Raw genomic sequence first — 12,688 nt, 5'->3', positions numbered from 1 at the left:
CGTACCATCGCTTCATCTCCTCCTGGCTGGCCTCCATATTTGCCTGAGCAAGTTCTCTGAAGCGCCGAGTCTGGTTCCGAAAGGCCAGCATGTAGCTGTATACATCCTGGGGAGGTTTCCTGGGAGATTGCTCCCAGCCTTCCTTGACCAGACTCAAAGGCCCTCTTACCGGGTGACCGTACAAAAGCTCAAAGGGGCTGAACCCTAGAGACTTCTGCGGCACCTCTCGGTAAGCAAACAACAGGCATGGCAAGAGGACGTCCCATTTCCGCCTCATTGGTTCTTCAAGACCCATGATCATGCCTTTGAGGGTCCGGTTGAATCTCTCAACCAGCCCATTTCCTTGAGGGTGGTAAGGAGTGGTGAACTTGTAGGTTACCCCACACTCCTTCCACAGAGACTTCATATAGTTCGAAATGAAGTTGGTGCCCCGGTCTGACACCACCTCTCTGGGGAACCCCATCCGGGAGAAAACACCCATCAGTGCCCGTCCCACCACGGGGGCCATCACTGTTCAGAGAGGGATGGCTTCCGGGTACCGTGTGGCATGGCCCACCAAGACCAGGATGAACCTGTTGCCCAGAGCTGTCTTGGGATCCAGGGGCCCAACAATGTCAATACCCACCCGGTCAAAGGGGGTACTGACCACTGGAAAAGGTTGGAGGGGAGCCTTCTGCTTCCTTCTGCTTTTCCCACTTGCCTGGCAAGTGTGACAAGTCTTGCAAGGGATGTCTACATCCCTACGCATCTGAGGCCAATAAAAATGGGTGACAAGCCTGTCATAGGTCTTGTCCTGCCCCAGATGTCCAGCTAAAGGAACATCATGAGCCAAACCCAGTAGGAAGGCTCTAAGCGCTGGGGTACCACCAGCACACGGGCTGACCCAGGCTCAGCTGCCTTAGGCTCGCTATACAGGAGGTCGTTCTCCCAGTACACAAAATGTGACCCTGACTGATCACCTGAGGTTTGGGCTGAGGCCTGCTGCCTCATGCCCACAAGAGAAGGGCACACTTTCTGTTCCGCACAGAATTCCTCCCTGGAGGGACCACCATCCTGCTGCCAGTGGGTCAGCTCGGGCAGGTCTCCCAGTTCGGCAATTTGTTCCCCTGTGGGCTCCAGGGCATCCCCCTCAGGGTCTACCTCCTCCTGGACCACGGGAACTACGGGGGCCGGTTTCCCGCGCCTCCTGCCTCTTCTCTTCACCGCTGGGTCCTGGGCCGTACTTTCAGGCTCCGGGACCCCATCAACACCCTTACTCGCTGTCATCGATCGAGTGGTTGCACCCACCCACTCTGGCACGCCCAACATTTCCAAGTGCGTCTCCCTCTCCACCTTAGCCCAAGGGGAGTCTTCTAAATCATTGCCCAGGAGACAATCGACAGGCATGGCGGGTCTCACAGCAACTTGAAGAGTACCTGAAACTCCCCCCCCATTCAAAGGAAACCTGAGCCACCTCACACTCTTTCTGGGAGCTGTCAGCAGCTATCACAGGGTAGAATGCATGGGGAACTACCTGCTCTCTGGACACCAAGTGACACTTGACAGCTGTCACACTCGCTCCGGTGTCTCTGAGAGCTTCCACTCTATGGCCATTAATGGTCACCCACTGCCTATATTTACTAATGTTACTAGGCAGAGGGGGTGGAGGGACCATTTCCATGTCTCCTAGCGAGACCAGGGACATTTCTGCGGGACCCCTCCCACCAGGGACAACCATATCCTCCCCTCCCAGGGCTACACTTGCCAACTGACGGGGGGGTGCACGCGGCGGTGCATTCGAATCCTTTTTGGGACACTGGGGGTCATAAAACCGGTGTCCCACCTGCCCACAACCGTAGCAGGTTAGGGGGCCCCTATGAACAGGTTTACCCGTGGGGCCCCTGGCTTCTTCTCAGGGGGAGGCTGGGAACCTTTCCCTTGGTTCGCTTGGGGATTACTTTGGGGCCCTTTCTGAGACTCCTTCTGTTTACCCTTGTCCCCCCCACTCTTCTGCTGGGGACCCTGCCCACCTTTGGCTGAGTCTCCCACTGGACCCTTGTGGACCCTGGTACTGACCCAGCGGTCCGCCTCCTCAGCAAGTTTTCGAGGGTTAGATATCTTGCTATCAATCAGGTGCTGGCACAGCTCTGGAAAACAGTTATTAGACAAATGCTCCCAAGCAAACAAATCATAAAGAGCTTCGTAACTTTCCACTTTGCTGCCCTTCACCCAACCATCCATGGCTCTGCAAAAATAAGACACATATTCAACCCACGTCGTACCAGGCAACTTCTTACATTCTCTAAAAGCTTGTCTGTACTTCTCGGGGGTTAGGCCAGACCGCAACATTAAAGCATCTTTCATATGAGTATACGACATCCTATCCTCAACAGGCATGTCTAACAGGGTATCTCTCCCCTCATTCACAAAGCGACCCCACAACCCCGCTCCCCAATTCTTCTCAGGGCCTGGTGGGCCAACAATGCTAACTCATATGCTTTAAACCACTGACCAATATCTTCGTTCCTATGATAATCTTTTATCACATCTTTGGGAAAGTAAAACTTAATTTCTGCAGGCCCAGATGGAATGCTCCCACCAGAGGGATTCAATTCTAACTTCTTAGCTTGGATGTCCAACTCCCTCAACTTGGTATCACGCTCCCAAGCTAACTTCTCTCTTTCAAAATCTAACCTTTTGGTCTCCAAATCAGCTTCTCTTCTACCTCTTGCATTTTCTAATTCCAACTGCCCATTTATCTTTAGCCTTGCCATTTCCATGTTGTATGCACGCTCCTTCGCCCTTTCTTCTTGTTCTTCAGGGGAAAGACCTTTGGAGGAAACACTGCTTCCGGGAGAGGACTCAGGCCCATTCGCTGGCGCCTCCTCATCCCCTTCCACTGGCGGTACCACCACCGGATCAGTGGGATCTCTGGCCTCCAACCAGGCCTGCAATGCTTTGAGATATTCCTCTTTAATCTTGAGGCCTTTGGTAGGAACTTTAAATTTCTTGCAAAAGGATTTCAGCTCCTCCAGTTTGTAGACGTTTATCTTCGCTCTGTCGAATTCCTCCACGACAACAACAGGGATGTGACTCCGGTGTCCATCATGGTCAAAACTGGCAGTGTTCAAAAAATCAAGCTTCAGAAAAGCGGAGAACCAAAAATAGGATCCTTCCAAATTAGATTGTGACTGCGCTATGGTCTGCTTTCACTATGTAGTGCACACTAATCACTGTACATGGGTCATAAATGCAAGGTCCAAATCCTCACCGCTGCATCCAATGTTAGAACCGGCTGTCTCTAGTTGGCAGAGGTATGCACTTCTGACAAATAGGGACACACCTTTTCTAGTCAGGGCAAGGGGATCACACCCTTTGATAACCCCTGCTCACCCCCTTGGTAGCTTGGCAGAGCAGACAGTCTTATCTCAGAGGCTGTGTGTTAAGCATTTATGACCACATACAGTAATAAAGTGAATACACTACAAATGGACACGACACAGTAGTATTATAAAAATAAGGATTTTTATATAAGGCTTAGCACAAGACCAAATAACGACAAAAATGTACACAATCTTAATAAATACTCTGGGAAGGGAAAAATGATAGTTCAACGGTAGTTTCTTCTTTAGCACAAAGTCTTTCGTATCAAGCAAATCTTCTTCTTGGAAACACAGTTCTTAGCAACAGGGTAACCCACACGGGGGCTACACGACGTCGAGGTAAAGTTAATCCAAAGGTTCGGCGTCGACCGCGAGGAGCGCTACGTCGAGCCCGGAGTCACACGGACCCCCAACAACACAGTACCTTGGAAAATGAAGCACACGATGATCAGCGGCGTCGAGCAATCCGGCGTCGCGTCTTCGGTGTCGATCAGGCCTCAGCAGGCGCCGTCGTCGATGATGCTGTTGCAAAGAGTGAGCAGCGCTCACGGCGTCGAGAGGGCATGAGGGCGATGCGATCGGCAGCGGTGCAGACACGAGGTCCCTTGGAGCTGGAGCCAAACTCGCTACTCACTGGCGTTGCTGCTGGCGTCGATCGGGCCCGGCGGCCGGCGTCGAGGAAGCGGGACACTGGAGCCGTTACTCACTATGTCGAGCTGGATTCGGCGACGTCCGTCGAGGTTGCTGGCTCTTTCAGAGGGGCTGGATTCACAGGTTCCAGCAAATAGCACTTTAAGCAGATGAAGTCCTTTAGCCCTGTGACTTCAGCAGGAGACTGGCACTCTTCCAGTCCTTAGAGATTTTCTTATCAAGCGTGAGAGTACACACACAGTTCCTCTCTCCTGGTTCCTTGGCAAAAATAAAGAAGCACTGCAGGATTCCCCCCAGCAAACAGCACACTGGCAGAAGGGGTAGGCAAGTCCTCAGATCAGCAGGCCTCTTGTCCTTGGTTACAGGGTTCCTTGTCAGAAGTGATCTGATTTCATGGTTCAGGGGTCCTTCTCTTATACCCCTTTTCGGCTTTGATCCCTTTGTCCATGCAGGGGGATTTCCCAACATCCTGGGTCTGTTGTGGGTGGAGCCAGGCAGAAGCACCTGGCCGATTCACTGAGCAGGGCTGGGTCCTCAGACGCCCGGCAGGAGGTGGAGCCAGCATTGTCACTGGCGGGAGCAGAGCTATCGGCCTCCTGGCAGGAGGTGGGGCTAGGATCGTCCATGGCAGGCACAGAGCCATCAGCCGCTTGGCAGGAGGTGGAGCCACCATTGTATCAGGCAGGGCAGGCTATCAGCAACTACTCTCCCCCCTACTCTCAACGCAAATGTCCCACTCATCCCACACTGACTCATCCAGACCTGTGGAGCCACCCAGCTCCTGTCACACACACGCAAGACCAGCAGAAACCAGATATGGTTGGACAAGAAAATAGACACTTTCTAAAAGTGCTATTTTCAAACCCAGAGTCCAAAAACCATCCACACAACCGGATGCGTAATTAAACCCCGAGCTCAGGGATACCAAACTCGACATTGCACCATGCTCCCCGAGCCAGCTAGGATCATAGCATTAATAATCCCGGCGGCCCATTCTAACTAATGGAGAGCAGGCTACCTCGCAATAGTGAAGAACGAAGATGGATGTAATTCACTATTAGGACATGCCAACTTGGTCAGGCGTGTCCTACCTTATACTTACAATGCACCCTGCCTTGTGGCCTACCATTGGGGTGACTAACATGAAGTCAAGGGAAGGTTGGAGGGGCTGGCAAGTAGGTATACTTGCGCAGCCGGCGTGACAGTGCCAGACTGCACGTGGGTCTCGCAATGACTGACCCGTAGACATTCTTTTACGAGGCCGCTCCTGTGGGTGGCACAACATGTGCTGCAAGCCCACGAGCGGCATTTGTATTTACAAGCCCCGGCACTCCTGGTGCACTCGACTAGGGACTGACAGTAAACCAAATAAGCCAAACATGGATACAATAGATACATCAATTTAACAGAGGGAGCACTTGCGCTGTGGCACTGATCAGCAGTGGCCCAGCGCCCAAAGCATATACCAGCAAAACATCGAAAAACAGTGGAGGCAAACAGAAAAAATGGAGGAGAGACTCAAGCCAATGATGTCAGGTCTAACAGAAAAGTTTTTAACACTTTGTGCGTACCAATGTCTAATTTGAATGGTAATACAATAATAGGTTACATATGTCGTCTATTCGTAAGAGGAGTGGGTGTTATATTCCATATAGGTAGCCTGTATAGGTGCAGGTAACACTGCAACCTTTCACTTATATCCTTCCCTACATTACATACATAACGGTTCATAGGGACTGACCTTTTACCTAGATACAACACTCCATTCAGAGCGCGGGGTATTCCCTAGTTCGAAACTCATACATTATGCATCAGGCTTCTTGGAAGCACAGCAGGACTGACAGCAGAATGAACATCTCCTGTATAATATCTCTGTATAAGTTCAGGCCCAATGTCATCCTTTAGGCCGACACAGTAACACAGCAAGGTAGGACCCCTGGGGTGACCTGTGGGTATATATACATCATGTCTCCCTTAGAAAGCCAGAGGAGACCATGACTTCCTGGCTGACATACTGACCAGCGACGCTGAGGTTCCTGCATGCAGATGCTCCAGCTAGCAGTGGTCTCACATCTCTTGAGGTGTGTCCAACTCAAGACTAGGACGGGGTCCCATATTCTCTCATTCTCAGGTAATGGAGTTAACAAGATCCTAGAGGGATTCTTGGCATAACACTTACACAGATGCGAGGTACATTTAGGTACATCTAGTTAGGGAGTTATCATAGGAGTACTAGTCAAGAAAAACATAGAAAAGTGCTAATCTTGTACTCTTGATACAATGAGAGCCATGCACTCTACCATTGCTCACTGCCTCCAACAATGACCACATACATCAATAAGACTAGTCAAAACAGAGAAAGGGAAATGGCATAGGAGAGAAAACAGAGACCCCAGACAACATTACTCTGCCTAGTCACCACTGCTGGGCAGTGATAACTGCACTTCAAAGTGGGTACCTAAAGGAGGCAGGACACCTTTGAGTAACTATCCATGGAAGTTCTGGTACTAACCAGAACAGTGAAAGGATTTACCTTAGCTGTATTTCAGTATGACCAACGTTCTCTGTATTACCAATTTTCTCCAACATCCTCCAAGGAAAGCAGCTGTTCTTTACAACAGAAATCCTTGATTCATGTAGGAAGATAATAAGTTGCTTTGCAAGGACTCATTGAGACACTGGAAATACATACTCAAGATGGCCACCACCATTTCCAAATAATAATCTGGACTGCTGTAAAGTTTAGCCTGTAATCCAGAATTCATCATATAATGTATTCCCCACACATGCAAAATGTCACACCAGAAAGAGCCGACACCCTATTGTACTCAGCGAGACAGTTTGGAGAATTATACTCTGGCGCACACCGAACCATAAGTGGTAAGCCATAGATTACTTCACTCACGTCATCATCAGCTACAATTTCTCTTGAATTTCTTTTGCAATCCAACTTATCATAAGCCTCAAGGTTCTGTATTGATGCACCAAACCTATATTTATAAAACTGAAATACATTTTTTGATAACTATGCACCATTCTCAATTTGTTTACCTTGTGAGAGAAACCATTTTGCACTAATTGGGACATGCTACATCTTCATTTTGGGCTAGGGGACAGGCTTCTTCTTACTGTGTGATCTGGGGATACACTAATTTTTCCGGATTCTACCATCTATTGGTCCAAGTGCAGTAAGAATAACATTGGATCACTGGTCTTCCGCATGACACTGAAGAAAGTAAATGTGTTTGATAGGTCTGAACAATGTCATCACATATTTGCTACAGTAGGTAAAGAAGGAAGTGGGCATTATTTCTGTGACATGGCAGATGATTGGCTCTTTTGTGTTTACATTTTCATAGTTTGCCAGGGTCCTTCCCCTGCTATCAGAAATAACTTTTCAATACATCTCACTAAAGAGACTATCTTTCTGGTCATCTGTATATTTCTGCCTGAGAGCAAGGCAATATGATCACTCTTGATCTTGGCTGAAGGCAGACAAATTAGATACTCTACAAAAATGACATCCAGAAACATTCCCATGCTACCTGGAAAAAGTATTGATGACCTTAAAGTAGCAACCCATGGTCATGGGTGGCAAAGTCAGGAAGACTGAATTCTTGGTGGGCCCCTGATATCATCTTAAATTATTTTTGTGACTTTGCTTGGTTGAAGGTCAGAATATTGATAACCAGAAATGTTCTGAGATAAATGACTTTACCTAATTATGATCTTGAAGGGAATACGACACTTGTATTGCTGAAAAATAAGTGTTTATTTGTTTTACACACTCCATGAACAGATTTCTTTATCAGCAAACTAAGTAGCAAGACATTTTAAAAAGGCATTTGCAGAGCTGTTATATTCTGGAACCAACCTGTGTACTAATGTTGAAGAATAACAATTGCCACCAATACCTCTATTGACAAAGCCAATATCCTAGCACTATCAAAGCCAAGTGGAAAAAATCCAGTCTGTCTGTCAATTGCTTCCAGTAAAGTGGAGCATTGTGACCCGTCCTCAAGAGGTCTCGGAATCTGACAAGACGGAATGTTCAATATTAATCATATAGGTGTGATCCTGTGTAAAGGGTCCGTGGAGGCGATTCCACCTTCCAGTCAGTGTAACCATGTAGAACTGCCACCTCAGTGGATAGCAATATTCTCCCTACAAAACTAGATGCAAAGAAGTTTGCTTGAAGCACTTCTGGCATTTTTATACATTTCCAGGAGGACCTACAGGAATGACATAAAGTGTGGTATGCAGATATAATCCACTCATGAGAGATGGCGACAAGGACACACTGATGTGCAGGTAATCCTCTGTGTTCTTACTGCTGGAAGACCAAAATAGCAGAAGTGCTGAGCATGTCAGATGATAGAAAGTTCATAATCTCCCTCAATCTTAAAAGGACTGAAAGAAGTAACTTCTTCTTAATATATTTCCCATTTTGCTTTAGTGGAGATTAGTGTGCTTCAAGGAGCAGTAGGCCTCAACGAAGGAGATGTTTCTGATGCCTGATATATCTTTCAAGTGTGTTTACACTGCATGCTATTAGCAAGAAAATTAGCTTCATCACTGTCACCGAATTACCACACACCTTATCTGCGTGTGCCACATTGTCTTTAAACTGGTTACTCCCTAGGTCATGCTCAAGACCAAGATTACTCCATACACAGAAATGGATGGCTGAACCCAGTGTGGCCACCCCCATCAAGCACTACAGCTCATCCAATTCTGTACTGTGTTACTTCCAGGTTTGTGAAAAACTGAATTGTGCACTTTCATGCTAATCCAATTATGTCCAAGCCAAGCATGTACTACCTTTCAATATCTCTATTGATTTCGCTGAAATTTCTCCATTGAGGGTATAGTGATCAATGGCCTTAGCCCCACATCTCTCCCAATGTACGTTTGAATCACCCCATTTCCCTGTGGGAGGACACAGAGGGTGTGAACAATAACAAAATCCACCAGAGGTAATGTGAATCAAAGCTTCTCCCACTCGATGGTCACAGCAAATAGGAGATTTTGAGATACCTGAGCCCTCTTCTAGCACACGTATGGAATGTGTGGGGAGGCCATTACACAAGCCTGATTGGTCTCTAGGATTTTCTGTCTAAGGATTGGGATCACCCTAAACCATAACCTGTGGAAATACTGGTCTACAGGGTCCTCGTGGTCAGTTGTTGATTGTTTTAGGAGGGTTGTCACAAGTGCATTTATCACTTGTGGAGGCACTTCTTTAGTTTGAAAACATTTGTGTATGTTGATGGCCCAGCTCAATGTTAAAGGCTAGATAGCTAGTAAACTTACCTGATTGACTAACCTGAGATAGTTGGTCCAAAAGGGTCAATGAATGATGCCTGATCTCCAGTGCCCGACTGTGATCTCCAGCTCAAGCATTGGATATGCTTAATTTGAGACAACGTAGAGGGGAATGGGGAAATGGGACAAAAGATAAGAAATGACAACTGTGTCTGCAAGTGGCTGTGCTGCTGTGTTCCTTCACACTGCTATGCTTGATGATGTCCCTCACTGCTTTAAATGCACTGCATCTTTTACTTTCCAATACATTCTCTAGACAGATCACTACTGTGATAAAAGACAACGTTTCCAACAACTCCCAACCACTGGATGCTCATTACCCTGTGTGGCCTCCCTTGTGTGCAAACCCCCCATACCGTCTAAATAAACAAGATGTTAAGCGCACGTATTGTAGCTGAGGATGAATTCTACTTATCTGAGTCTTTTCTTTTCCAGGTTTCATAGTGCCAGAATCTGTGAAGCCCGTGGATGCTGGGGTGCTGTCTGCTGTGTGACTACAAAATCAAGACTGAAATCATTCCAGGACGCTAGGCAGGATTGTGCAGGTAAGGCTGATAACCAAACTAGAGCTTACTTCTTCTGCAGAAGGCCATGATAATAAGCAACAGATTCCAAATGGCCACCAAGAAGTTTCCAGAAGGTTCCAGAAAGTAATGGATTCAAAATGGCCACCAAGAAGATTCCAGAAGGTTACGGATTCAAAAATGACAGCTGAGAAGTTTCTAGATGGTTTCAGAAGATTCTCAAGGTAGATAACCTAATGCAAGTGGACCAAATATGATTGGTGGCGAACTCTGTTGACAGATGGCACTTTAAAAACTTGGGGGCATATTTATCAAGGTTCTGCATAGCCTTTGCATCACACAAGCCGGAACAAGAGCAACACAAAACCTATGTGAGATTTATCATGCCAGGCCACCTTGCGTAGCCCGGCATGACTTGATAAATTTAAGGTAACGCAAGGCAGTGTTGTTAGACCTGGCACCATTGGCGTGAGTCTCCCTTCTGTTTCTTGCTGTTGTCTCCTCTGTTTTTGCTGGTATTAGATGCTCTGGGTGCTGTGTCACTGCCATTCAGTGCCACAGCGCAAATGCTCCCTGTGTAAATATGCTTGTGAATTGGTATATCCCTGATTGGCTTATTTGGTTTACCTGTTAGTCCCTAGTAGCGTGGCCTGTGTGCCCAGGGCTGGTAACCCAAATGCTGCTGGTGGGCCTGCAGCGCTGGTTTGCGCCACCCACAGAAGTTTAAGAAAAATCCATGCGCCGCTGCCACCGAGCGCTCACAAACCAAATATCATCGCATCGCACGCTTACGGGCCCCAAAGTGCTCGCTAACCTCAGAGATCATCGCATCGCACGTTTGCGGGCTTTTCAAAGGCTCGCTGACCCTGGATCATCGCATCGCGGACGCCGTGTGTCTGCCATTTTCCTCGCATCGCACCCGGATCATCGCTTCCTCACATTTTCTTTCATCGCAAAGAGATCGCACAAGCAACAGGATCAGCGCATCATCCTCCCTCGCGGGAAGGATTCAACGCATCGCTGGCTCACATCTGATTTATTGGGAGAACGGTCTCCTGTATAGCGAGCCTAAGGCTGCTGAGCTGGGGTCAGCCCATGTGCTGGTGGTACCCGCATGCTTCAGAGCTTCCTACTGGGGTTGGCTCATGACATTCCATTTACAGGACATCTGGGGCAGACCAAGACCTTTGAGAGGCTGCTCACCCACTTTTATTGGCCCCAGATGTGCAAGAGTTCAGACACTCATTGCAGGACAGGTGAGACTTGCCAGGCAAGTGGGAAGAGTGGGGGAAGATCAAGGTCCCACTTCGGCCCTTTCCAGTTGTTAGTACCCCATTTGAGCGAGTGGGCATTGACATTGCGGGGCCTCTGGATCCCAGAACAGCCATGGTCAACAGGTTTATCCTGGTCCTGGTGGACCATGCCACCCAGTACCCTGAAGCCATCCCACTCAGGACGGTGATGGCCCCCGTGCTGGGGCGTGCACTGATGGGAATCTTCTCCCATGTGGGGTTCCCCCGAGAGGTGGTGTCTGACAGGGAGACCAACTTCATCTCCCAGTACATGAAGTCCCTGTGGAAGGAGTGTGGGGTAACTTATAAGTTCCAAACCAAAAGGAGAAGCGTAGAGGTACTGTCAGAATCACCCTCCAAAGCGAGACTTGTTTAACCAAAGAGATTCTATCAAAAAAAGTGAATAGGTGATAGTTTTTATTTTTAAATTTAAAGTGGTGCTAGGCTCTCTCTTACACATGGAAAGATGGGAGCACAGTGTGCTTGTTAAAATACCCCTCACACTCTAAAAAAACCAGTTAGAGTCATGCATCATCATAGGGGTCTTCCCGCCCCTATAACGGGACGGGGCGTGCTACGACCAGACGGAATACGCGGGAGCACTTAAGATGTGACAGAGGCTATGTGTAGGTGCATGGGTATCAGTGAAAGTGTAGGGACCTAACACTAGGTAGCAGTAGCAGTAGCTGTAATGCTCTACCACACAACCCCTTCTTAATGTTCCCAGCTAGAGAAGTTAATAAATCTTTTTTTTTCTACTAAGCCAGGGAATTTTTAAACTTTTTTCATTTTTCTCACTTTTTGCACACTCACTAGTGTTAGGTCCCTACACTTTCACTGATACCCATGCACCTACACATAGCCTCTGTCACATCTTAAGTGCTCCAGGGTATTCCGTCTGGTCGTAGCACGCCCCGTCCCGTTACAGGGGCGGGAAGACCCCTATGATGAAGCATGACTCTAACTGGTTTTTTTAGAGTGTGAGGGGTATTTTAACAAGCACACTGTGCTCCCATCTTTCCATGTGTAAGAGAGAGCCTAGCACCACTTTAAATTTAAAAATAAAAACGATCACCTATTCACTTTTTTTGATAGAATCTCTTTGGTTAAACAAGTAACTTATAAGTTCACCATTCCTTACCACCCCCAAGGAAGTCATCTGGTTGAAAGATTCAACGGGACCTTGAAGGACATGATTATGGGCCTAGAGGAGTCCCTGAGGCATCAGTGGGATGTCATCTTGCCATGCTTGTTGTTTGCCTACCGTGAGGTGCCACAGAAGTCCTTAGGCTTCAGTCCCTTTGAACTGCTCTATGGCCATCCAGTAAGAGGGCCTCTGAGTCTGGTCAAGGAAGGCTGGGAGCAATCTCCCAGGAAACCTCCAAAAGATGTGTTCAACTACATCTTGGCCTTCAGGAATCAGACTCGGCGTTTCAGAAAAATTGCTGAGGCAAATCTGGAAGCCAGCCAGGAGGAAATTAAACGCTGGCATGACCAGAACACCACTCTGGTCGAGTTTCAACCTGGTCAGAAG

This window comes from Lissotriton vulgaris, chromosome 1_1 (genome assembly GCF_964263255.1).
Source record: "Lissotriton vulgaris chromosome 1_1, aLisVul1.2, whole genome shotgun sequence".
NCBI classification, from domain to species: domain Eukaryota; kingdom Metazoa; phylum Chordata; class Amphibia; order Caudata; family Salamandridae; genus Lissotriton; species Lissotriton vulgaris.
This window is presented reverse-complemented; position numbering follows the sequence as displayed.